General features: G+C 50.2%; 1 protein-coding gene across 4 annotated transcripts in view; it reads right to left on the bottom strand.

Annotated features, from left to right (window-relative positions):
• The window catches only part of Sipa1l3 (signal induced proliferation associated 1 like 3), a 204,898-nt gene that overhangs the window by 114,530 nt on the left and 62,540 nt on the right, over nucleotides 1–27,828 (bottom strand). For 3 of the 4 annotated variants that reach the window (XM_040734703.1, XM_040734707.1, XM_040734704.1), the window contains exon 2: nucleotides 3,371–3,438. The exons of the other annotated variant lie outside the window; for it this stretch is intronic. The gene's annotated coding sequence lies outside the window, so the exon portion shown is untranslated. The remainder of the gene's footprint in view (nucleotides 1–3,370; nucleotides 3,439–27,828) is intronic. 4 annotated transcript variants of the gene reach the window in all.

Raw genomic sequence — 27,828 nt, 5'->3', positions numbered from 1 at the left:
TTCACGAGAAACAGGGCTAGGAGACCAACAGCTGTGGGCTCCTGGCACACACGAAAGCAATTCCTGTTGTCTTTTGTGAAACTCTTGGTCCAAGCATCAGCTGCAGATTCCCGTTGCCAGAAGACAGCACTGTTGCATCCAGACCCTGAGAGTTTGCAATTTGGTAAGGATCACCAGCGACAGCAGGGAGAGCTAGTGGCGGTAGTTGTGGCGGTACTGCAGCTGCGGTGGCGGCTGCTAGTGGTGGGTGGCCGCAGTAGCTCAAAGGGCTAATCGATTCGAGCTGCCTGCTACTGTCACCCACCACCGCCACCCCCATTAGCAGTGGCAGCATCAGAATTAACACCAGCATCCAGCATCCACTAACTGACCTTTGTGCCAGGGATCGTCCCAGGTTCTAAGTACCTTCAACCTTTGGGACCACTTCTAGGGACAAAAGGCAGCTCCCACGGCTTAATTCGCCCAATGGGGGCCAAGCCAGTGTGGTCCACTGAGCCTAGAACCTGGATTGGGTGGACTCTGAGCCGGTGCTCTTGGGTCCTGTGTCAGCCTGTTTGCCTTTCACTGGCTTGGAGGAGGCTGTCCTGAAGCCAAGGGAAGGAGCCCACGGCCCCGCGGCTTTTCTGGTTAGGACTCTTCACTCCGCCAGCACGCTGCTCTACGGGGTGAACGCAGACACAGGCTCACAGGAAACACGGGCACAGTGGGGGACCCTTTAGACAGAGTAACTAAAGTATGTTAGGAAAGGGAGACCGAAGGTGTTTTCCTGCCCCCGGGATACTGGTGGGGCACCTCAGAAGCAGACCAAGACTAGTGGGAGGGACTCATATCCAGGTGTACAGCAGGATAGGACACCTGTCCCTCCCTGGCTGGGAGAATTAGGATAGCGCTGACCAGACGGGAGCCTAGCCTGAAGGGTCTCTGGAGACAGGCTGCAAGAGTTCCACCCAGGCCCACTACTCTGTAAGCACCCTCCCCACCCTGTGCCTCAGTTTCCACGTCATTACTTCAGGGAAATGACAGCAATGACCTCATAGGGTGGGCATAAGGGCAGAGTGAGCTCATGCATAGAGAGTGCTTACAGCAGGGCCTGGCACAGAGTCAGCTCCCATTAATACCAATTATTAGTGCTCTTCTCCCCTGTGGAGCCAGGCATCGCTGGCTGGTTTACCTTCTGACTCGCTCCCTTCCCCTTTCCTCTGGCTACTTCTTCCAGAAAGGCCGGAAACTTAAATGAATTTCCAACCTGACTTGCAGAAGGAGAAGTGATGTGACATTGTTCTGCTTGGTGAGATGTAAGTGGTGTCATCTAGGGGATTCTGGGAGGGCTCAAGCTGTCCAGACTTAATGCACGAGTCACTGGAGTTGATCCCTACATATGCTGCCTGGAGCTGTAGCAGCAACCTTTGACCATGAGGAAAGAGGCCCACAGAAAGAAGGAGGCTCCAAGCCTTGACCCATCACACTGTAAGAAACTTTTTTTTCTATCAAAGGATGTTAAGCCTGACAAGGGCCCTCCCTCTTGCCCTCTGCATCAATTACCCAAGGCTGTAGCTAACAAATGGGGAGGCCATGGTGACTTTACAGAGACACCGCAGTAGAGACTGTCACAGGAGAGACAGAGTTCTCAGCTCATGCTGACTTTGGTGCACGCAAGTTTGAGGAAAAGTAGAGCTTCGTCAGAATCTCAGAGTTCCTTCCAAAATGTCTGAGTTATATTTGGAAAATGGTGGCAGACTGACCAGGAAATCACCTGGCACACAGACACCACCTGAGCCACGTGAGTTAGATGACCAACACTGGAAGTAATACACGCAGACACCCTGGGTCCCTGGGATGATGCCCTGATGATGGGACATCACTTCTGTGACGTTCTTCTAAGTAACAAAATATCACCTCAATAGAAAACATCAAGCCGGCGGTGGTGGCGCACGCCTTTAACCCCAGCACCCAGGAGGCAGAGGTAGGAGATCTCTGTGAGTTCAAGGCCAGTCTGATCTACAGAATAAGAAGACCTTGTCTGGAAAACAAAACAAAACAAAACAAAAAACCCCAAACAAACCAAGGAGACCAACTGAGGTCTGATCCGTACACACACCTGCAAGAAGCAGTTTCTGACCCTGAGACCGTCCCACAGACAAGCTCTAGGGACCTGGCAAAACTTTACAAGATGGAAATCTCAGAGAAGAGCAGCGCAGTTTAGTGTGGTCCCACAGCTCGTCTGTCAGTCTCCGTGTCAGCCAGCAACACTTGAGCACCCAGAGCCAGAATCTTCTACCCTCCCATCACCCAGTCCTCTAAGGACCAGACGCTGCTTTCCCGGCATCCTGCCACAAAGGCTGGCATCAGCAGCGTTCGGGAACGCCCCATTAGGAACCAAAAGAGTGTATGCCCCAAAACTGACTTCACTGCCTAAAACCCATCACAGATCATCCAAGAGCACAATGCTTGTTGGGGAGGGGGACCTCCCAAATACTCCCAAATTTAACCTACTTAAACCTACACATCCGACAAGGACTTGCCATACTACATATCTTTTTTTTTTTTTTTTTTTTTTTTTTTTTTTGGTTTTTCCAGACAGGGTTTCCCTGTGGCTTTGGAGGCTGTCCTGGAACTCGCTCGGTAGACCAGGCTGGTCTCGAACTCACAGTGATCCGCCTGCCTCTGCCTCCCGAGTGCTGGGATTAAAGGCGTGCGCCACCAACGCCCGGCTCATACTACATATCTTAATCATGTGTGAGCACCTATGCTGCGGCTGCTACTGCGTTTGGAACCTACAGAGAGAGCAGCAGCATACAGTAGGGTGTGGCCTGCTCTGTCTCCCTAGGTAGCAGGTTCACAAGAAAAGCCCTTCGTGTGAACTTAGAATACAAACAAACCCAAAAACTAAAAGCAAAACAAAACATCCTCACAACAGTGAAGTTTACTCTAAAAATTTAAGTTGAATTGAAATAGTATAAAACCAAGACGATCTGGAACGTAACTGCTCATGAACAAGGCTCTGAGGTGAAGTGTTGCTGAGCGTGCCCCAGAAGCACCTGGACTGAGAGGGTTCTTTCCTTAGATGGCAAAGTAAAAGACAAGGTGTGCAGGAGTGTGCCTGTGTGTGTGTGCACACACACACACACACACACGTGCGCGTGCGTACGCGTGTGTGCATATGTGTGCATGCATGTGTGTATGCGCGCGCACACGTGTGCTGGTACACTAGCAGTGAATGACAGTCCTCACCCCTAAGGGAGGATGGGAGGTGGGGACAGTGACAGTGACAGTTACCCTTTCTCTGATAGTCTTGGTATACATATTTAAAAATAAAGACATTATGTGGATTACCTACAAAATTTAAACAAACAATAGCCACTGTACTTACCTCAGTATGCCCTGGACACTGAGTGTGCCTTTCAGGTCTCCCGAGAGCCTAGGTCAAAGGTGACGCACCTATAAAAAAAGGGAAAAGAGAAGCTCATGCTTCTGGTCAAGTGACGCAGAGCCTTGCTGCTGCAACAGCCACCTGTCGTACTTGACAAAATCGACCAAAGCCTGGCGCTGACAATACACGAGAAGCTGTACAGCCGCTGTCCTCGAGGAATACAAACTGTAGTGGCCAGTAGGCCAGAGTGGTGGGTGCCATGACAGCAAGGACAAGGGACGGACACAGAAGTGTGGGACACACAGGGACATTTCTTTCAGAGAGCAATGTGCAGAGAAATGAGACAAATGTGACTTTTCCGACCCAACTTTAGGTGCATGAGTGTCTGGTATGGTTGCACTGATCTGAATGAAAATGTAAAGAAGTGTGTGTGTGGGCACGTGTCTATTCACTTATGAGCCACAGGACAACTTTTGGGAATCGGGTCTCTTCTTCTAGCTACCTTTATGGAGGTTCTTGGGATTGAACGCAGGTCATCGGGCTTGCATGGCAAGTGCTTTACCCAAGAAATCAATCTTAGCAGCACATGGTGGGCTATTTTAAGATGAAGGGCTGGGCCCTGAATCAAGAAGAGATCTATAAGGGCAACCAACGAATGTCCACAGTGAACGAATATGAAAGACCGCAAAGGAAACGGATTCTATCCAGAAATCAAAATATCTGAGAAACAAAAGCAAGTGTGTGCCTGTTTGCTTTTCTTTCATTTCTTGTGGTGAACATGCAAGAGGGGAGGGGGCTGGAGGGAGGGAGGAGGGGGGAGCGTGTGGAGAGGCTCAGGCTGTAGGAGAAGAGGCGCATCAACACGTTTGGCCACGCCCACACATTTTGATTACTACTTTAAATCTGAGGTCTAACTCCAGTGATTTAGAAATAGATGAGTAAGCTAGGTGTGGTGGCACACTCAGGAGGCTTAGGGACAGGGATAGACACAAGTGTGAGGACCTCTGCAGGGCAGGGTCCCACCTTGACACGCATGCACACACATGCGACCCAGACCTGGCCTTGTGTGGAAGTCACTGTACTGCTTCCCCCCTCCTGGCCCAGAAGCCAGGTGAGCTGAGCAATGGCCACCGGTTTGAGAGCAGGCAGAGGAAGTGTGAGCAAATGGATGGCTTACTGACTCTGCCTTAAAGTCACGGACATTCCCTTACATCTGCTAGGGGCCATCTCCTGACCCTCTGAGGAGAAAACAACACAGAAGACCAACTCACCCACTGACCCAAAGAGCCAAGAGGGAGGAAGAGACAGCACCCTGGTAGCCTCACTGGGAGCCCTGGATCCCACAATTCCTGATGCCATCGATAGCAGGCTCTCCCAGGCTGAGTCTGTATAGTCCCTCTTCTACATAAGCAGAATCTCTGTACACACACACACACACACACACACACACACACACACACACACACACACACACACACACAGCTCCCAGCTAACAGAGAAGGGCAGAGGCTGCTGCTGTTCTTGCCAATTCCCAGAGCTCACTACCAGGCCAGGCCTTTTAGGGAAGCACAAAATAAAATTAGAAACCGTTACTATACATAGAACCAGCAACTACAGGAAAACACACGCTTGGGAAGAACTCGGAAGCAGTCCCTTGCTTGTGCCTCAGCTGGCCGATGAAGCTCTAACAACTTTGACTTTCAACATGCTCCAAAGGGTGGCAGGAGAGCAGAAACACCCAGGACACCTCTTTTATCACCATCAGACTTGTCATTAGCAAATTACTGGGATGATCAGGAAGACCCTGAATCAGGGCTTGTAAAACTGTACTAGGCCCTTTTAAATTGCAATGGAAGTTGCTTTTCTACCACTCTTATTTCTTCCCTTCCTTTATAGTAATACACATTTTTGTTTGTTAGTTTGTTTTGGAGACAGGGTTTCTCTGTTTAATGGCTCTGTAAACCAGGCTGGCCTTGAACTCACAGAGATCTGCCTTTGTCTGCCTCCCGAGTGCTGGGATTAATGGCGTGCGCCACTATTACCTGGTCTATTTATTTTTTGAGACAGGGTCTAACTATGTAGTCCTGGCTGTCCTAGAACTCACTATATATAGACCAGGCTGGCCTAGAACTCAGAGATCCATCCACCTGCCTCTGCCTCCTGAATGCTGAGATTAAAGGTGTGTGGCACCACACCACACCTCGCCCCGTCCCCCCTCCCCCAATGACAGGCTAGCCTGGATTCAAGATTTTCTGCCTTGACTTGGTACTCCCAAGAAGGCAAGAGCACCATGGAGTCCACTGCACCTGGCTTTTTGTATTTTGCTGTTGTGGTTGTTGACAGGGTTTCTCTGTGTAATAGCCCTGGCTGTCCTAGAATTCACAGAAATCCACCTGTCTCTGTCCAGAGTGCTGGGATTAAAGGCGTGGGTCAACACACTCCTACGCCTGGATCTTTAAGGGCACTAACAGTGGGGCTAGGGACCTGCGGGTTGTAAGAAACGATGAGGCCCGTCTGCCTGGAGTCAACACAGACACAGACACAGACACACACACACACACACACACACACACACACACAGTGTGGAGGAGAGGAGTGCCCTCGCAGGTGCCTCAGCAATCTTGCATGTCCATGGCTGTGGCCCATCACTCACGGGCACTGCACTCACAGGCCAGGCACCTCACTTTCCACAGGCTTATACCAAGAACAGAGTTCCAGAAAAAGAAAGGTGGTGGCCATATTCCAGCGGGGACTCCCATGCTGAAATCTTCCTCCTCTTGGCCCTGGGAGTTATGTTGTTGCACAGACAGGGACTGACGAGGGCTTATTTGCCAATCTGAGGCAGATTCTTAATAGGAAAAGCTGAGTGGTGACTGCTTAGCCCGTCGCTGGGACCTTTCTGCCCCTGCTCTGTTCACTTCCCCGAGGTTTAAGACAGGGCAACACCTGTCCTCATGGTCGCTTGTGTTTAAGGGAACACGAACCTTTCAAGACACCCTACCGCTTCTCCCATGGGAGGAGCCATATCTCAGGGACGTCACAGACCTCTGAGGCTGTGTCCTCAGGGGCCAGGTAAGGGAGCACTCTCATCTAGTCTGACCTGTAGCCTCAAGGACAAGCACACTGAGGTCCCGGATGTGCAGTGACTTGTCTGGGGACCAGGGCCGGCCTAAGGACACTGAAGGGTCTACTACAGCCCCAGAGGGGGACAGTGCCCAGCGAAACCACGACAGCAAGCTAAGCCCCAGGCCCCCCCCTAGCTCACACTGGCTTCCTGCTTCACAAAGGGGCTTTCAGGGCAGTGTCTGGCCCAGTTGTACAAGCTCATGATCACTATGCTGAAAACTAATTTTTGGGGGGCAATTTGTGGGCTAACCCCGAAGCAGGCACTGCTGTCATGGCTGGGCATGGCCCTGGCAGCCTCCTGGCGAAGCAGCCTTTCTGGAGCTGTGAACTGAAATGAGTCTTTCCTCTTTTTTTTTTTTTTTTTTTTTTTTTTGTTTTGTTTTTCGAGACAGGGTTTCTCTGTGGCTTTGGAGGCTGTCCTGGAACTCACTTTGTAGACCAGGCTGGTCTCGAACTCACAGAGATCCACCTGCCTCTGCCTCCCGAGTGCTGGGATTAAAGGCGTGCGCCACCAACGCCCGGCTGAGTCTTTCCTCTTAAAAGTCACTGTCTCAAGTATCCTTTCCCAGAGATGTAAAGCTAACTACAATGGTCCTCTTTGGCCTCTGTTCTTTGTTCTTGTTTGTTTGTAGATTTGGTCTCACCGTGAAGCCCAGGCTGGCCTCAAATCTGAGAACCTCCTGCCTCAGTTTCCTGGAATGACTGGTGTGTGCTACTATTCCCGACCTGGCCAGACACTCACTCTTAGCAGGTGTCATGAGGAGTAGTCAAGTCTCTCCTCCATGCAGCCAGCTGTGTAAGTGGCTTCCTGGACATTCCAAGCTGAACGAAAGAGAAGCACAGCCCCGTGGCTGTCCACCATGAGCTACATTCTCCTTTCCACACTGTCTGAGAGCTTCCTTTGGGGCACCGGAAACTCCCCGACAGACAAGAGTGGCTCATCCCAGCATTTCCAGCCCCATCCCACCTGTGAAACCAAACCCAGGAAAAGCTCTGTTCATCCAATGCCTCTTCCTACATTCCAGCAAAGAGCTGATAGAGGAAGAAAGAACCCTGCCTTGGGAAAACCGAGGCCCTCAACAGCCGATGAGCTCATGCTGCAATTAATCACGTTTTCTCTTATGACCTACATTCTATTAATAACCCACACTAGCGATTTAGCATGTGCTTTCGGTGATGGATGCCATCCTCGATGACTATGACTGGGTCACTAGCTTCAAGGACCTTACTCCTCACCATCCACCCCCTGACTGACCTGCCACTAAGTATATGGTGGGGCCCAGACCACAGTTCAAAGGGACTCTACCTACATACACTCTAGGGGCCTGCTCTTCTGCCTGTAGGCAGCCCAGGCAGGCTGGCTGCGTGGCTCACAGGCAGACCTCTGCAAAGAAGCCGCTTAGAGAAACAACACTGTGTGACCGGTTCACATGCAGCAGATTGGCCAAAATGTCAGAGTCTGATATTACCAACTGTGTGACGGCTGGAGCTAGGGGACTCTCAGTCAATGTGGGTGGAAACAGAGCTGGAACAAACGCCTTTAAAAAGGGAGTTGGCAAATATCTTTCTTTGCTTTTTTTTTTCTTTTGCAATAGGGTCTCACTATGTAGCCCAGGCTGGCCTTCAACTTCCCATCTTCCAGCCTCTGCCTCCGGAGTGCAGGGACCACAGGTGTGGGCCATTGCCTAAGCTCTGCAACTTCTTTTAAAGACAAGAACAACTTCAATTATATGTTCAATCTCCAACTGACTTGTGTCTGGGGTCCTGCAAATTCCCAACTGGGGGTTCAAGCATGGATTTTGTATTTTGCTCTGTGTGTAAACCATTGTTTCAACTCTTGATTACAGATTCACCAAACCCTTCAAACAACCTGTGAAAGTTCCACTAGGACCCCCCTTCCTGTTTGTTATCCATTTTGTGAAATTTGGTCTTATGTAGACCGCGATAGCCTTGAACTCACTATGTAGCTAAGGATAACCTTGAATTCCTAACCTTCCTGCCTCTACCTCCTGACTGGTTGGTTGACTCTGTGTGTGTGTGAGTATGTGTGCATGTGTGTACCTGTGTAGGCATGCCCGTTGACAACTTCAGGGAACTGGCTCTCTCCTACCACATGGGTCCCAGGGATCACTCAGGTTAGTAAGCTTGCAGCAGGTGCCTTTACTGGTCAAGTCTTGCAGGACACATTCTTAACAAAGCAGGTGTCCTGGCTACGTTGGTTTTGTTTGTTTGTTTTTGTTTTTTCAAGGCAAAGTTTTTCTGTGTAGCTTTGGAGGCTGTCCTGGAACTCTCTGTAGACCAGGTTAGCCTCGAACTCACAGAGATTCACTTGCCTCTGCCTCCCAAGTGCTAGGATTAAAACCATGTGCCACCACCGCCCAGCGTCCTGGCTAGTTTTTATGTCAACTTGATACAAGCTGGACTCGGATGCGGGAACATCTACTGAGAAAATGTCCCCACTAGATTGGCCTGTGAGCAAACTTATGAGGTGTTTTCTTGGTTAATGATTGACATGGGTGGGCTCATTCTACAAGGGGCAGTGCCCACCTCTGGGTGGGTGGTCCTGGATGGTATAAGAAGGCAGGCTAAGCAAGCTATGAGAGCAAGCCAGTAGGCAGCACCATCAATGGCCTCTGCACGAGTTCCTGTGTCCAGGTTCCTGCCTTGCCTGAGTTTCTGACCCGACTTCCTTGGATGATGGACTACAAACTGTAAGATGGAATTAACCCTTTCCCCTTAAACTGCCTTTGGCGGCAATGTTTAACCCTAACTAAGGTACCAGATACAGACATTTACTTTGCCCAAGATCTCATAGCAAGTATGTAGGTAGCAGAGAGGACCCCAAGCCCAGGGGACCCCACTCTAAAACCACCACCAGTACAGCAGGGAAGAGAACAGGTTTGTTCTTGGCCCTTGTCCCTATGCCTACAGCACATCAACAGCTCAGAGACACACATGCACACAGAAAAACTGTACAGAAGTCAGCACAGGAACATAGGTAGCTACATCACCTTAGGTGGCTGTGACATTTGTCTTCTTTTGTTTAGCTCTGGGTTAGTTTGAGACAGAGCTCACTATGAAGCCTGGGCTAGCCTGAACTCACTATGTAGCCCACATTATGGCTTCTCAGCTCCGTCTTTCTTGGCTTGGAACGTTGATGTGAGAGCTGGATTTGACATGGTTCCCCTCTGGAGACCCTGGCTTCCTGGCAAAGGTGGGTACAGCAGCCACCTTGTGGATACAGGCTCGTAAGAGTATGAGCCATACTGGAGTTGACCTGCCAGCCTGTCCCTCCAATGCTGTTCTGTGACCACTTGAAATGACAGTACCACCTGTGTACGGAGACTCACAGCCAAATGCCTAAGACATCTGAAAGTCAGGCTCCAACAGTTGAGAGTTACACAGCCTAGAAAATGTCTTAAAGAGACAGGCTCCGTAGAAATCAAAGCTTCCCACCCATCAGGATTGACCAAATGCACCCAGAGAGATGATGTGTGCCTGAATTAATTCTCAGAAGACCTAAACTGGGTCTGGCTTCTTTCTCAGCCTCCAAGAGCATCAGAGTAAAGGTCATGTTAGGGCTAAGCCCAGCCTGCCCACGTGTCTGCATGAGCTCTGCTGGCTGGGAAATCCTGCAGAGTTCATGGAGTCTTTCTCCTCCTGTCACTAGCCATTTGTTGGAAAGGCAGAGAGTTAAGCCCCTTCCTGCAATGAAAACAGCTTGTCGGAGTGGCTTCCACCCGCGGGTGCGTTTCTACAAAGCATTCCCCCAGCCCCAACTAATCAGGTGAAAGTCAGGACACGGGTCAAGCCACCAAAATAGGTCAGGCTTTGGTTTTTAATCCTCTTCTTCATAATGCAGTAAAAGGGGAGAATTTATCAGCGAAAACATCCAGTTACTTAACCTTGGCGCCCCTTCATCTGGTAAGTGGGAATAATGAGGGCTCTGGGAGGAATGTGTTTAAAAATGATTCTGTGACAGCTGTTTACAGCAGGATCTGTCATCAAAAAGTTCTTAATAAATGTGATAATTTATTCATGTTGCTGGTGACAAAGCAGGACTTCCGCTAATCTCAAAGTCTCATCCACTGGTCAGTCAGACACATGGAGATTCTGGCCACTCGCAGGGCACTGTGGTAGGGTAGGGGCAGTATGAGGGCCCAGGGTAATGAGCAGAAGCTGCCGTGGTTCAGGCTCTGTGGGAGGCAACTGACAACAGACCCACACAGTGGCCAACTGCCCACCTGGCGGCCATGCTTCCTTCCCTCCAGGACTACATTTCCCAGCCTCTCTTGCAGCTAGCAGCGGCCATAAGCGAAGGGGGAGGCTGCTATGAAGCGCTGAGGAAAATTCGTCCCCAGAAACGAAAAGCTGGATGGCACTGTTGTGCCCACTCCCTCACTCCATGACAGACTCGACTCATTAGCCTGATTGCAGCAGCCATAGTGGCTACAAGCTCTCTGAGGATGACTGACGGCTCTGTGCCAGCGACGGTGAAGCAGGAGGATCCCTGACCAACGGCCCTGCTTCTCTGGTGACCATGGACAGCCACGCTGGCCCCAGCTGCCAGGTTTGGACATTTCACTCAAGAGAGAAACCACCTTCTGTAGAGCCGTCTTTCTGATCTCTGCTACTGACAGCCTTTTGCTTTGTTTTGTTAGAGATGGGTCCTCACTGGCTCTCCTGGAGTTCACTGAGTAGCCCAAGCTGGCCTCCAGTTTGTGGTGCGCCTCCTGTCTCTGCCTCCCAAGTGCTGGGATTTCAGGTGTGTGCCACCATGCCTGGCTTTGACAACAATTTGAAATGCACCCCTCAGGTGACACTGGTCTCCCACACAAGATGAGCAGCCATAGAAACTCAGCATCCTCATGCTTCAGGACCTGCTCTTTCTACAACACCATCGGTTTACTTTAGGAGGTGACAAATGAGCAACAGGAGATATGTTGAGTCATTCATTAAACAACTTGCTCACAATCCTACAGCTGACATATCAGGGAAAAGTGCCAGAGACTGCGAACAAAAATGCATGCACAGACTGGCCCTCACCGAGTTCACAGTCCCAGATAACGACCAGAAAACACACAGGCAAGCACATGCCTATGTAAGTACAGGCGCTGAGAGTACTACTCAGGAAAGCAGTTAAGAGTTTAACTGCATGAAAAAGACACACACTAGCTGAGCAATGACTGAAAAAATTACCGTCCACCCGTACCATGAATATTCAGCTATGGGGGGGGGGTGACTCTGTGCTCTGTAGATATGAGCTGTGAAGACACAATGCTGAGTGAGGGGAAGCCTGGCACAGAGACCCCAGATTACATCTTCCTCAGCCACCGGGTCAGCTGCAAGTCAGGACGGCTCCCTTCCCTCCTCCCCTGCCAAGGGAGGGGCTGCTGTGGGGACAAGCGGCCTGACCTTCACCTCTTTCTCCTTCTAGGCTGACACGGGCACAGTCAGCTAGGGACAAACAGGACAAGTGTGGCAAGGAAGGGGCAAGGTGTGACCCGAAAGGCCGCCAGTCTTACTTCACCGACAAACTGTGTGTCGTCTGAGCCCTGCACGCGACCCTGGGAGCAGAGGATGGAAAGTAAGGGTGGGCGTGTAGAGCCCACTGAGAACAGACAGGGCACTGCAGCTGGGAAGCAGAACGCTAAGCGTGCCCCAGAGTGGCCCAAGGAGACAGTCCCGTGGCCATTTACAGCATGTCAAAGGCTTAGCAGGGAGCTGGGCGTGTGTTTAATCTCAGCACCTGGGCAGATCTCTGTGAGTCTGAGATCAGCCTGGTCCTCAGAGCAAGTTCCAGGACAGCAAGGGAGACAGAAATGCCCTGTCTGGGGCGGGGTGGGGGGAGGGGAGCGGTGGCAGCGCACCCATGGCCCTTTAGTCATCAACAGAGAGGACCAGGTGAGCATCAATGATCAATGCCAGTGCCACTGACCCACAGATAAGGCACCCAAGGACACTGTCAAGTCCCCTAGACAGGAGGCTGGGCTAAGCGGGCTGTGGGGCATGGCACACGTGCTCACCCCTTCCTTGGCAGCCAGGGGTACGGGTGTGGCCTCATGTGTTCATCACTCCTTGAGAAGCGAGCATGTGCTCGCCCACTGGGACAGTGCTGCACTGAATATCCCTTTGTACCGGGGCCAGCTCTTTCTGTAAGGTGTCTCCTCAGGACTGGCAGTGCTGGCTGGGTTAAAGACTGTTACACTGTCAACTCATTTTCAAGTCGAGTCGAGCGTTTCCCTTTTTGTTGTGCCTCTCTGAGGACAGCTGACACAGGGGTCTGCTGGGTAGGGGCTCAGAGTGGCACCGGGCAGGCGAGGAGCCTGACTATTCCCTGCACACCTCCGGTGCTTTCTGAATGCGGTCTCTCATGCCTACTCTGCTCATTCAGAGAAGTAAGAAAGAAGCCCTCCCCCTCCCCCGCTGTCTTCTGAAAGGTCACAGGGATTCACACATCCCCGAGGAAGCAGCCAGAAGACTCACGCAGCTCATTCATGCCCTATATATTTCTCCTTCAAGGCTCTCTCTCTCTCCTCCCTCCCTCCCTCCCTCTCTCCCCCTCCCCCTCCGCTTTTCCTCCTGAAGCTGGAATGGGCTGAGACACATCACACTTCATCATCTTGAGATCTGCAGTCCCTCCAGATCTCCAGCCAGTAGGGAGGCACAAGGTGAACTTCCAGAGATGCGAATCTGAGGAGCACCCTGGCCAGCACATGAGGCCAGGGCTGGGGCTAGGCTTTCAGGGCCTGTGGGCTCTGATGGCAGAAGGAGATAAGGGTTCATACTTCCTCCTCACAGCCTATTTTCAGCTACCCTAACCAACTGGGTAACACAGAGTCCCCTAGAAGCCTGAAGCCCTTCTGAGAGGGTGAGGGAGGTGGCCAGCGGTGGGGGGGCAGGCATAGGCGGCTATCACCCATGGGATCTGCATACACAGAACAAGGCCAGAAGAACCAGAGAGAAGGGGACAAAGCCTGAGGAGAATCACCTCATGAAAACAAGATGTCTTCTTGCATACTTCCTACTGCCTGGCTCTTCCAGTGTTGGCCCAGAGCCAAATCCCAGCCAGCTGGTGCTGAGTCCGGAGAAAGCAAAGCAGACTTGAACTCTGCCATGGTGGCTGGAACTCAGCTGAGGAGGGAAAAGTCACCCCAGAGAAGACAAGGCACGGGAGAGCATAAGCGACCGTCCTCACGGCTAGCACCTTGTGTATCACAGCATGAGTCAGAAGGGCTGCTATCCACACTCCATACAGCCATCTGAGCTGGGCTTGGGATGCCTTTCTATACAGCCTAACTGAGGAGGCTCTCTTTTGCAGGGGATGAATGCCCTTGCTCTCAATCCTTCTAGATTCACCCCAGAGTTAAGACTACAGCAGTCTGGGGTGGGAGTGGGGGTACCTGACTGCCCATCAGCAGGGATCAGTTAATAAACTGATGTATGCAGAGAGCAGACTTATCCATTCTTCTGTAATTAGCAAGCTCTTTGTTGCCACTGGCTCCAAAATAGATCCAAATCCATTTCCTTGTCTCCTCTTTGCATGCCCAAGCTACCAGCACCATTGCTCACTTAGACGCATTCATCAGAGCCCCCTCTGGTCTCAAGCTCACTCCGCTTTCCTGTAGTCAGCCGGAAGAGCTGATCAAACAGGGCCCTGTTAAGTAGCTTCCTCTCTAACACCTCAGTTGTTCACAACTGCGCATGCCTGCTGTCCCAGCTGCTCTAGAGTTGAGAAGGGAGGATCATTTGAGACCGGGAATTAAGAGACCAGCCTGGGTATCACCTCTCTGACCTCATGTTACCCTCTGCGCCCAGCACCACCACGCCACTGGATGTTCTAGGTCACCGGCTGTCTCGGGGCCTTTGCACACCTTCCCGTAGGCATTCTCAAGCTGCTTCCTTGCCAGTGAGGTTTTCTTTACGCGTGTGTCCTCATCAAGGGGGCAGACTTCCTCAGTGCCCACTCGGGCTGCCCCACTTCTACTTCTCATGGTGGTGGCTGCGGTGGTGGCTGCAGCCTTCCTTTGTCTCGGAGGGAATGCGAATTCTATGGTGTCTGTTTACAGTGTATCTGGGACTCTGCACTGCAGGCACCCACAAGACACTCAGGGCATGCGCAAGTGAATGCTCTCAAGACTCTTGGAACGCCACGCTACACACAGAGCTGTGGGGATGGCTCAACAGTTAAGAGTGAGCACTGCACTTCCGCATGACCCAAGTGCGAGTCCCAGTTACAGGGGACCCATAACCACCTGTAACTTCAGGTCTGGAGATCTGATACTTCATGTGCACATACACAACCCACTCATATATACATACACATGATTAAAGACGGCCAGGTATGACATGCTTCTCAGGTTAACAGGCAAGGCCCAGCACAGGAGTCCAGCACAGGAGTCCCGCACAGGAGTCCAGCACAGGAGTCCCGCACAGGAGTCCCACACAGGAGTCCCAGCACAGGAGTCCCACACAGGAGTCCCACACAGGAGTCCCAGCACAGGAGTCCCACACAGGATGGCAACCCGTATCATCACACAAGCTGCTTGGAAAGGGGACTGTGGGTAAATGGATGTCCTTTAACAACACAAAAGGCCGTCTACAGGATTTCTTGCCCCATCCCAAGCAGGTAAACAGTGGGCCTTCCATTTACCTGATCTTTACAGCCCACGTGCGGAGGGACAGGCTCTGGGCCTCGGTTCACCCCTGTATTCCAGTCCACTACACGCTCACCAAGCAACTGTTACAGGCCAGACACTGGCCTAGCGATGAGGATACGGAACAAAACACACAAGACAACCCTCCTGAAACTCACAATCTTGAAAAGCCTACACAATGTCAGGCAGCAATCAGTACGCTGTGAAGGAGAATAAAGCCTGGACAGAAAATGACAGCGAGACTCATTTAGACAGTGTTAAGACAGGCCTTTCTGAAGCAGTGTCTCAATCCTCTAAGCCGAGCCCTGGATAAAGAATTCAGTAAAACACACACACACACACACACACACACACACACACACACACACACACACACACACCATGTATACAAACATTCTGTGATTTTATTTTGTTTTGGTGATGGTGGTGGAGATAGAACCCGGCCTCACACATGCTGGTCAAGTGCTCTAAAACTGAGCCACACCCCCAGCCCCTCACTGGGGGATTCTAGGCAGGGGCTCTACCACTGAGCCACACCCCCAGCCCCTCACTGGGGATTCTAGGCAGGGGCTCTACCACTGAGCCACACCCCCAGCCCTCACTGGGAGATTCTAGGTGAACAGTCTACAACTGAGCCACACCCCAGTCATTCATACATGCAGAGCATTCCAAGGTAGAATGGAACTAGCAAAACTTTTACTCTCCCTCCATCTTTTCCCGCTTCTTGGGTAAAAGTGGTTTTATGTTATTATTATCAAGGAAACAGAGTGGTGGCGCATGCTTCTAATCCCAGAACTTGTGAAGTAAAGGAATAAAGACCGCAGCAAGTTCAAGGCCAGCCTGGGGTACATAGAAAGCTCTAGACCAGAGCTACACCAATACCCAAACAACCCAAAAAAGCAAAACAAAAACAAAGGGATCCACTTCTGTGACGGGTGGCACACAGGCTGCATTTTCAAGAGTGAATTTGGGGAAACCACACCCACTGACGAATGTTCTGGTTCAACCCGTCTTCTCTCTCAACCGCACTGAAAACCCACACTCTAAGGCTTCAGTCCCCACCCTTCTGCTCCCAGCAGTGTAAGCCAACAGTGTGGGAGGCCTTGCTAGGGGAGCAGACGAGGCTGTCTTCCCAGAAGACAAACCCTCCACTTGCTTTCTGAGGCAGATAGCAGTCCCTAGCCACGGACAGACTAGAGCTTGCGCAGGCCTCATTGTTCAATACGCCCTTCCTAACTGAGGAGTTAGAAAGGTGTCTTTCTTTCCATTTCATACTTGGTGGCATACCACACCCACAGGCCATCCAATTAGGCCCTCATCCCATTTTCATAGCTGCATAATATTCCACTGCACAGGCCTGCTGCATCCATTCATGCACCCCACCTCTACACAGGCAGAAATTTTGTTTTAAATACCTTATTTTTATTTCATGTGCATTGGTGTTTTGCCTATACATATGTCTGTGGGAGAGTGTCAGATGCCCTGAAACCAGAGACACAGACAGTTGTGAGCTGCTGTGTGGATGCTGGGAATTGATCCTGGATCCTCTGGAAGAGCAGCCAGTGCTCTTAGCCTCTGAGCCATCTGTACAGTTCAGGCAGGATAATTTTTTACAAGAAGATTTTAGTGTGTGTGTGTGTGTGTGTGTGTGTGTGTGTGTGTGTGTGTGTGTGTTACATGTGGGCTGGTTGTAGACTTTAGGACTGCACTGCTAGCCACGTTAGAGTCGCATACGGATGCGGTAATGAAAGGGCGGTGAACCGTGCCGCTAACCACACCCACTTTGGGCGTGGCTAGAGGCATGTATGGAGGTTCTAATAAAAGACCATGCAGGAGAGCGGCATGCTCTCTTTTTGGTTTCCGGTCCTGTGGCAAAAGCTGCGCTAAGTCACCTTGGTTGTCCGTTTTCTCTTGTAAGTAATTTCTACATTAAACAGTCACCTATACCCTCAACAAGTGGCTGTTTATTGTTACAGCGACAGCGGTGAATGTGGAGGCCAGAGAGGGTACCAGAGTGCTGGGTCTTCTGCAAGAGAGCAATTGTTTCTAATCTAGCCCTATTCCCATCTTTTAACAAGCATGCTGTTAAAAAATATTACTGTTGAGCCAGGTATGGTGGCCCACACCTTTCTTTTAGCGTGTGGGAGGCAGAGGCAGGTAGATCTCTGTGAGTTTGAGACCAGCCTGGTCTACAGAGACTTCTGGGACAACAAGGGCTATTAGCGAGACCCTATTTCAAATGAGTAAATAAATAAAAAACCTAGGACATAACCATTTCCCACACTTGGGAACATTTGTATGTAAAAACTGCCGACCACGTCAGGCAGAGAGATGGCATCCACCGGTCCCTTTCCCGCTCTTGCCCCCCTGGGAAGGAAAAATAGTTTCTCATCATGACTTTAAGCAGTGTTTCTCTCATGCACAGCATGGAAGATCTTTGTGAGGGCCAAGAGGCTTTCTTTCCTATTTCACAGACACTGGGTGGCACACAGCCCTTCCCTTGATGGCAAGCTCATTTCGGCACGAAGTGCCCTCTCCCTCCCTCCCTCACCCCTCCCTCTCCTTCGCTGTCTAGCCTCAGGGGGGAAAAAGCCTAAGGCTGGAATTCCTGCCCGGAGCCTGCCCGCAGGTCTTCACTTGCCCGTCTATGTCAAGTACTGACTATTGTGCAAACCCTGCCCATGCATGCTTGGGCCTCCCAGCTCTTCCAAACTGACTCTAGACCACCTCAGGGTCTAGATCGTGCTGTCCCCCGTCCTGAAATTACCCTTAGACTGGAACTCAGTAGCACCTTCCTCACAAGTTCATGTCTTCTTGGTAGCAGACTGACTCTAGGACCGTCTATTTCATTGAGATCTGAGTCTTCCACAACCAACGCCTAGCCTGGCACAGAGACGTGTGGCTAGGCACTTTGCAGAGTGACTGAGACAAGCGTTAAGGAAGAGGCGGTGGCTCTAAGGACACAGCATGAATACCAGACTCTGCCTTCTTTCAGCTGCCTCTGTTCTCTCCAGCCCACGGCTCCTCCTCCTGCAACTGTCCCTGAGGCCAGTGGGTACCAACTTCTTCTGGATGCCCACAGTACCTATGCCACCCCATGCCTCTCCTATCCCAGCCCTCAGCTCCGAGTTGCTGTATATGGGACTGTCCCTGGATGTGGGTGACAAGCTCTGAGAGAAAGTGTTCTGGTGCTGCCCTGTCTACTCCCTTGTCCCTAGCATCACGAAGCTCAGGTTGGACCCAGAGCAGTGGTCAATACATTTTCAGAAATAAACTAGGGCAACAAAGGTTCTTCCAGAAGAGGAAAGTCCAGCAAACAACTCAGTGTCAATGAACCACTTAGCTACCTGCAGCCTCCACATACAAGGCAGCGTATGGTGAGATGAAACGGGTTTGGGGCTTGACGCTGAACACTGCTGCAGGGGAAAGAGGACATTTCCTGTGAACAACAGCTGGCAGGGGACAGGGAGGAGCTGGTGTCACCTTTGATGTTGGCTTGTGTGCCCAGCCCTTGGCTCCTATGGGACAGGCCAGCTTGACGTGAAGACACTCATGCAGAAATGAAGTGTGGCCATGTTCTGTCTAGAGCTCCCTGTGTCTTCAGGCCATAACAGGGGCCTCATTTATTATTTCTTACTCCATCCATACCTCAGCTGAGGGAACAGAGGTATGTTCGAGGTCTACCTAGTAAGTGACTCCCAGGGGTGCAACAGCAACCTGGGCTCCTGCTGCTGTCCACAGACGTCTGCTGAGGGTCAGTTTTCCAGTATGATGACTACTCTTGGTTGTCAACTTGACCATATCTACAATTAACTAAAGCCCAAATGGCTGGGCACATCTATGAGGGATTCTTTTCTCAATTAAATTACTAGATATGGGAAGACCAAATTCTAATCCAGATTTTTGAGGTGGGAAGAGCCACCTTTAACCTGGAACACTCCTTCTGCTGGCAGCCCATAGAGAGGACATGGAGGAAGGAAGCTTGCTCTCTCTGCCTGGTTGCTCTAATTCTCTCTGACAAGTCCATTCCTTCACTGGCATTAGAACCTATTTCTTTGGGATTCCAGAGTACCCCGGAGACCTGCTGAAATGACCAGCCTCATGGACTGAAAACTACTGGACTCTGTTCATTCTATCAGTTCTGTTCTTTTAGAGAACCCTGATTAATGCACCTACAAAGTTGGCAACGGTGCCGCTCACATTAGTCTATGCTGAGATCAGTGAACGAGATGGGGAGACGTGCTGGGGAAGGGCGAGGAGTGCGTTCAGGATCTCAGGAAGAGACAGTTTTAAGGACAGAAACTCAGGGCGGCAGAAACACTGGAGAGACAGCGCGGTTGATGGGGACTGTGGGAAGCGCAATGGGCTGTGGAGAGAACGCCAGCAAACACTGTTAGGCGGGTGAAGCATCCGGACGAACAACCCCACACAAATCCGCTAAGTGTGGCTGCCTCTGGGAAGACAAAGCTTGGGCGACTAGCGGATGGGGGCAGGGACAGGGACAGGGAGGAGACTGCACTGTACAGACAGATGCTGCATGTTGACACTTGCGTGAAGAGCCCACGACACAACAGTCCCATAAAATCACATCATCTAGCAATACCACCATTTCATATCGCACCTATAGTCGCACAATGATAAAATCACCCAAGAATACTTTTCCCACTTTTTTCCTTCATTAAGCATGACGTGATGTAGAACTGTGTTGGGCTGGGGGTGTGGCTAAGTGGTAGAGCACCCACCTGGAGTCCACCAATGGAATGGTGCCAACCAGAGGCAGCCACACTTAGCGGATTCGTGTGGGGTTGTTCTTCCAGATGCTTCACCCGCCTAACAGTGTTTGCTGGCGTGTTCTCTCCACAGCACATTGCGCTTCCCACAGTCCCCATCAACCGCGCTTCTCTCTCCAGGGCCAGCTGCACTCATGAGCCTGGAATCTACCAGTGAGGGCTTGGGACGTACACCTTGGTAGTAAAGCTCTTGCCTAGCATACATGAGGCCCTGAGTTTGTTCCCCAGCACTGAAACAAAACAAAACAAAAAAAAAAACCAAGGAAATAAAAAAAATCTGTATAGAAATTTTAATTATCAACATTTGAAAATGTTAGCTGCTCAACCAATGGGTAGAATCACTGCTCTGGAACATATAGAAATGGGCATATCCACAGCAAGCTGGAACATATAGAAACGCGCATATCCACAGCAGGCTGGTATACAAGTTGGATCCTACCAAAAATGCAGGATGGTTGGATCTTGACTGCTGACTAGATGTATGGCTTGGGCAAATGACAGGCACTCTCTAAGACTGTCACCACTGTAGGAAAAGGCAGCAATGAGACTGCACTGGTAAGACACCGCTCTCCCCTTTCCTCAAGTGCCAAGTGGGGACAGAATCCTTCTTGGCCTCGGGGCGGCTGTGTGGATTAAGAGAATGATGGTAGTACGTGGTGTACACCAGCGGCCAGCACTCACTACTCTGCATCACAATCCTCAATCTTGCACACTGTTGAGTGGGAAGTGCTTGAAGGTATTGTATAAAAAGCTCTGCCTACTGTGAGATAGCCATCCCAAAGGTAGCTAGGGGCTGGCAAGATGGCTCAGCAGGTAAGGATGCTCGCCGCCTAAGCCTGGTGACCTGACTTTGACCTCCAGAACCCACATAAAGGTAGAAGGCGAGAACTGACTCCACGAAGTTGTCCTCTGGAGTCCACAAGCATCCCATGACACTCAGGGATGCTCGTGGGATGCTTTATAGAAATTGTAAAGAAAAAACAAAACCAGAAGGCAGCCAGGTGCAGTCGCGCACACGTGAGATCCCAGCACCTAGGAGGGACTGTGCAGGTTTGAAGCCAGCCTGTGTCTGCTCAGAAGAAGAGAAAGAGGCGGGAGGGATGGTTCAGAGGTCAAGAGCACCTGCTGTTCTTCCAGAGGACTGAGTCCCCAGCACCCACACCAGGCTACGCACAACCACCTGTAACTCCATCTTCAAGGGACCTGATGCCCTCTTCTGCCTCCTTGGACATCACACTCATGCTGTATTCTCTCTCTCTCTCTCTCTCTCTCTCACACACACACACACACACAAATAAAAGTTTTAAAAGAAAATAAAGGAAAAGCAAGCAAGCAAAAAGCAAGAAAACAACTCACAAAGGTAGCTGTGTTTATATTATACGACTATGAGTGACAAGATGGGTTGATCACCTCAAATCCAAAAAAGTGCTGACAAGACACAAGTGGCAAATCCAGTGCCTGACCTGCACTTGCAGTCAAAGCTGGTATGCCTGGAATGTCATATAAAATGACTCCCAGGTTATGTGGATCAAGAGATATTTCAAACACAAGTGAATTCAGTCGCTCTCCCAAGAGAGCTCACACCTATGCCAACAGTCCAAAATCTATAACACTTCTGGTTTCAAGCACTTTTTTTTTTTTGGATAAAGTGACCCTGGGGGCCGAGGATATGGCTCAGTGGCAGAGTTCTTGCCTAGTGTGCTCAAGCCTCTGTATTCAACACAGCTACCATAAATGAATGAATGAATGAATGAATGAATAAATAAATAAGCATTTTTAAAAAAGGATCTTTAACCTCTGTGATCACTTCAGTTATTCCCTTATTCGAGATAAAGTGAGGCACCAAAGATACTTGGCCGTTGTCTTTATGGAGTTGACCTTACGGAGGTGGGCTGTGAGGGGCGGGCCCTTTGGAGTTATGTGGGAAGGGGAATCTGGAGGAGGAGCTGGCGTCAGCTTAGTCAGAAGGGCTCAGGGAAGGGAAGGGCACAGGAAAAACTGAGTGGCCCAAGAGCAGAAAGCAAAAGCCATGCATGGGACAGCAGAGGGCCGGGGGCCAGAGGGCAGGGTGCTGAGAGATCTACGGGCCTAGGCTGGGAGTGGGCCACATGCAGAGCTCACAGCAAACCAGGCTTGGTGGGCCATGCTGCAGAGATGCTCTGTCCACAAGAGCCCGCACCTGGGAGCTGGGAAATGAGCGGGACACCCCAGCCTTGAGCAGACCAGCTGTGAAACAAGCTGTCGTGTAACTGCAGTCAAGAAGTGTGACCCAACCACTGTCCCCAGGAGTGATCCCAGCTCACGGGACCTAAGAAGAAGACAGAGTAGGCAAGCCTACAAGAGAAGTCAGGGCCAATGACCTCAGTCTGGAGCACTCATTTCGGCTGGGCCTGTCTCTAGAACCTACTCCTTGGCCCTGGATAGTCCAGGGAGATACCTTCTGTTCCTCTCGGTATTGTGGATGCAGGCTGGGAATGACTCTCTGGGGGGCGGGTACAAGGTATGCAGCAGAGCAGTTCACGGAGGGCCAGGGTTCCCACCGGTACCAGAAAAGGCAGGAAAAAAAAAGACTTCCAGGAAACAGAGTGAGTAACATACATACATAGAGGTGGGCAAGAGCACCCCGGGAGCCACGCTCACATTCGATCCCAGTGAATATGGTGGCTGTCCCCAGCATTGGGGTTTAGGATGGGAGTAACCTCGCTATTAATACCGTCCACGCTTTCAGTCATTATCCAATCAGAGAGGAGCTCTGAAGCTTTACAAAATGATTAAGAGACAATGAACCTCCCCCTCTCTCTTAGGACAGGGATAGGGTCATACAACTCCAATTGCTGCTGCCAGCTTGACCTCCAGTCTCCAGGGAGGCCAAGAGGGAAGGTGATGCTGAAATGAGGTCCCCATAAAGGACAGAAACGAAGTGGGCCACTGGGAACAGTCCTGCCCTCCTGGCCAACCAGTGCAGACAATGGCTCTGCCCCTGGGGTTCTGGTGGGGTAAGCCATTCCCACTCCTACCCAGGTTAGTGCCAGGCACAGTTGCTATTTGCCTTTCTGAGGTTCTGCTTTAGCTCCTTGACCGCAGCAGCATCCTTTGGTTAAATCCCCTCCTTTTGCCTAAATGGCTGCCATGGAGAAATCTGGCCCACGACTAAGCTTACCCCCTGCTGCAGCTTCCCCAGCTGTAAAATAGGGAAATTATAAACACTTGGTCACGTTGTTAAAAGGATTAAAAATTATTTAAAGATGCCTGAGCACACTTAAGCTCCGTCATGTGTGTGCCACACAACATTTTAGCATAGAAGACGGTGGGCCCGTGAGATGTGCCGCCTGAGACGTCACAGCTGTCTCGTCTGGGGACACTGGACAGTGTTGGTTAGCACAGCACAATTATCCTACGACACTGAGAGGGAGCTGAGTGGCCTCAGTCCCAGGAGCAAGGAGCCACAGCCCTCCCTCATCTTGGTGGCAGCTCCTTTGTTCAGGTCAGAGAGTCCTTTCTTCTCTATGGCCAAGAACAGCTAGCCCAGTTTCCGCCAGAAGGGTGACAAATCAGCCTTGGTGGGGGGTCTAAATGAAAAGACCACCATTGGCTTCTCCAGGAGCTGGGTGGTGGAGGAAGCTCTCATGAGCTCATGTCTCCATCAGACACAAGCCGGACTCTGGCGTTTTCGAGCACAGGCTGAGGCTTGCTGGCACCATCCCGAGAGGAGACAAAAGAGGGCATGCTGGGATGGGAGAGAAATGTGACATGGCAGGCTACAACGGACTCTGGCGGGAGGAGGAGGCTGGAAGGCTGGATCCCAGCCACATCCGCCCTCGAGCAGCTCCCAGGCAGCAGGAAGAAGGGACTCCGCCACGTCTGTATTTACAGCTGGGAACTGGCACCAGCATGGGAAACTCGCAAATAAACTCAGTCAGGAAGTGAGAGGTGGAAGATGCTTCCATGGCAACGCCCATCTGGAGATCCCTGGCTGCAGCTGGAAGCGTTCAGAGGCGAGGCTTATCTGTAGATGGACGGAGCATTCATATTTCTCTGTTTGCACCCGGACTTTGACTCTTCAGTTACATTTCCTTGGGAAGCCTCTGTGAACCTTTTGTTCTCCAGCCCCGAAGCCCCACTCATCTCCTGAAAACTAATCCAGATGGCTGATGTTCCTGGTCTTTTCCTCCAGACCCGTGGGCTCCAAGGAGGGACTGTCTGCCTTGCTCATCAGTGCCCGGCCTGGAAGAAGTGCCCATCTGAGAAGGAACTGTTTTGCTCTCAATTTACTGTTATTCCTAACTTCAGCTAATCAGAAGTGGCCGGCATGCAGGGAACAGAGTGCTTGCTACCTTATGAGGGCCACTGCCCAGGCAATTTCAAAACGAGATTCTTTAATCAACAAAAAGTGGAAATCCACACCCACAGAGTGCTGAACCCCTACCTTCCACCAGACATAAAATGTAACTCAAAATGCATTTGAGACCCCAGTGTGAGAGCCCAAACCACAGAACCCTCACAAGACATGGAGAAAGGCTTCATGGCTCTGAACCGGGCAGGGATCCCTCAGTTATAACACCAAAAGCACAGACACCAACAATAACCAAAACATACTCAACGTCTTTGGAAGAAAAAGTTTTGTGTAAAAAGACACTATTCAGCCGGGCGGTGGTGGCGCATGCCTTTAATCCCAGCACTCGGGAGGCAGAGGCAGGCGGATCTCTGTGAGTTCCAGGCCGGGCTGGACCGATAGCCTCCAAAACAATACAGAGAAACCCTGTCTCGTAAAAACCAAAAAAAAAAAAAAAAAAAAAAAAAAAAGACACTATTCAACAGGGTAGGAAAGCTGCCTAAGGGATGAGAAAAAAAATTGCAAATCATCTCTATGGTAAGGGGTTAGGGCCAGTGAAGAGGGCTCAGTGGGTTAAAGTTCTTGCCACTTAAACCTAGCACTAGAGTTCAATCCCGAGAACTCACAATAAAGGTGGAGGAAAAACCAACTCCACAAAACTATCTCTGACCTTCCACACCATGCAATAATAAAAGTAAAATAGAATAAAACTTTTCAAAAAGAGGTTAATGCTCAGAGTATATAAAATATAAAACTCAAAAACAAAAAACTAGCAATCCAATTAAAATATGGGCAAAGGACTTGAGTAGTCATTCCTCCAAAGAAGAAACACCAAGACCATAACTTGCAATGAGTCTCGTGCTTCTCAGTTTCTCGCTTAGAAAAATGTCAATCAAATGGGATATCCTGCATAATTATTAAGGTGGCTTTAAGTGCTGGGCATGTTGGTGCACGCTTTAATCCTAGCACTCAGAGGAGCAGATCTTGGGTGACTTCAAGGCCAGCCTGGTCTACGTAGCTAGACACTGTCTCAGCAAACAAACATGGCTGCAATCACAAAACAGAAAATGAGTCTGAAGAAAGAACTGGAGGGGCGGAGACCCTGAACACTGCTGCCATGGGTACCACTGGCGGCTGCTGTGAAAAGTTATGGCAGTGCCCACAACATTAACGCGAGCATCAACCCAACCCAGCAACCCCACTTCTACGCACATCACCCTAACACATGAAAGGGGAGAGCTGGGCGCAGTGGCTCAAGCCTGCACCTTAGCACTTGAAAAGTGGAGGCTGGAGGATGAGGGGCATCTTCACCACACAGAGAATCTGGGGTCATCCCATCTCAAAAAAAAAAAAAATCGAAGCAAAACAGAAAGAGTACACTCATGTTGGTTATTTGCTATATATATAGCCAAGAGACAATCGTCCATCGACAGATGAGTGGAATATGAATCAGACTTAAAAAGAAAGGAGACCGACACATGTCCTATCACGGATGACCTGATGGCATTACTAAGAGAAGTACATTAGAGACAAAGGGACAGAAACTATCCAGTGCACTTAGTGTATGTGTGTGGAGTCAGCCTCACACTGACAAGAGGAGAGAGGAGCAATTGCTGGAGCCTGAGGAACTATTGTTTGCTGGGAACCAAGTTTAGCTTGGTGAGATGGAAATTACTCTTTAGATGGATGTGGTGACAACTGGGCAACTGACTGCACATTTAAAATAGCTAAGGTGGTCATCTGCAGCAATTACATTTATTCATCAAGTAATATAACTGCGCTTCAGAAAATTATATTCTTGAGTACTAGGTTACTATACAATTTGTACATATTTGAGAACATAAATACATATATGTTTAAAATATATACATACACACACATATATGTTGCAGAATAACCATCAAAATCAAACTAGATCTAAAATGGCAAAATTGACGTTATTTTATCACAATTTGATTAAAACAACAAATTTCATGTTAGGTACATCTGATTACAAAAAAAGCAAAAATAAAAAAGACCTGGAGCGACATGCCACAAAAAAGATGGAAGACAGCAAGGATATCAAGAACCAGGATGGAAGCCATAGGGTGGTCTCTTGTATAAGGAACTTCTGAGTGACAGTTTTACATGCCTGGTGCGACACTGTGCGGAAATAGTCTCTGGGAGACACTGGACAGGAAACAGAGTTGTATCCAGTGGGACTGTCACTCAAGCACAGACAACACAGCACACCTGCTTTCTTATCTCTGTGTGCGCGCATACACGTGTGTGGGGGCGTGGATGGGAATGTATGTGTGCACAAATACAGCGTGTGGGGGTGAGAATGGGAATGTACGCCAGATGACGACCTTGCTTTTCACCCTCAATCCCTGTCCACCCTATTTTTACAACAAGGTCTCTTGTTGAACCCGGAGCTGGCCAAGCTGGCTGGTCTGCTTAGCCAGTGAGCCCCGGCTCAGGGGTTCCAGGGGTGTCATGTGCAATTTACATAGATTCTGAGGGTCTCAACTTAGATCTTAGATGTGTGACAAGTACTTTACCAACCCAGCCATCTTCATACCCGACTTCTTGTCTTCATGCCTCTAATCCCCGCAATCACTCAGAAGTTGAGGGAAGAGGGTCAGAGTTTCAGGCCAGCCTGGGCAACAGAGTGAGACCTCAAACAGGACAAAAAGGTCCACCAAGATGCACACCTGCAATCCCAGTACTCAACTAAGAGGCGGGGCACCCTCAGTTACACCAAGTCTCAGGCTTACTTACGCAGGCAAGCATGCACACGCACATGCACTTGAGTGTACACACAGGAACACACACGTACACAAGCAGGTGCACGCATCTCAAGAAGTCTTAGAAAAGAAGGAACGGCACAAAGAAGGATATAAAGCCACTCATAACCTCCCACCACAGGAAGCCACGGCAGACTACAGCTCATTTCCTCCCATCTTTTCCTGAGGAAAGGCTGACTATGAGGAGCAGGTGGCACATTCTCTTTGCAAAAGTGTCTCACCCAGGCTTTCCCAAACGATTTTAATCAAGTGAAAAACAGCATTTGTCTCCACATAGTGGGGGAGACTGTGAATTCAAGGCCAGTCCCAAACGAGAGGCCCTGAAGGACGGAGCTGCTTTTCCCTACAATCTCTGCATTCATCCAGCGAGTGCAGGCTAAAAGCACAAACACACGTCAGATACAATGTTAATTGTGCAACTTAAAAAAAAAACTTTCCAAATAGTATTTAATTAAAACGTTACAAACAGTATTTAATTAACCCATACTATTTTAGGAGGTAGACACAACCATCATGTTATAGATAAAGAACAGAGGCACAAAGAGCTCTAGTGTCTTTCCCAATGTCATATGGCAAGTGAGTGGTGATGCAGGGATTTGAACACGGGACACCTGGCTCTGTGTTCTTTCTTTCCCTTGCTTTACAGTGCAGATGACCCTGAAGTAAGGACATCAACTACAAGCTTCAGGGCCAGGTTCCCAGTGTCCCAGTTGCCAAGAGTGTCATCATGGTTATTCATCCCTCTCTGCAGACTCATTCTGTTTCC

Source organism: Mesocricetus auratus, unplaced genomic scaffold (assembly GCF_017639785.1).
Source record: "Mesocricetus auratus isolate SY011 unplaced genomic scaffold, BCM_Maur_2.0 Super-Scaffold_100038, whole genome shotgun sequence".
NCBI lineage: Eukaryota > Metazoa > Chordata > Mammalia > Rodentia > Cricetidae > Mesocricetus > Mesocricetus auratus.
The sequence above is the reverse complement of the archived record's forward strand: the minus strand, read 5'-3'. Positions and strand labels throughout refer to the sequence as shown.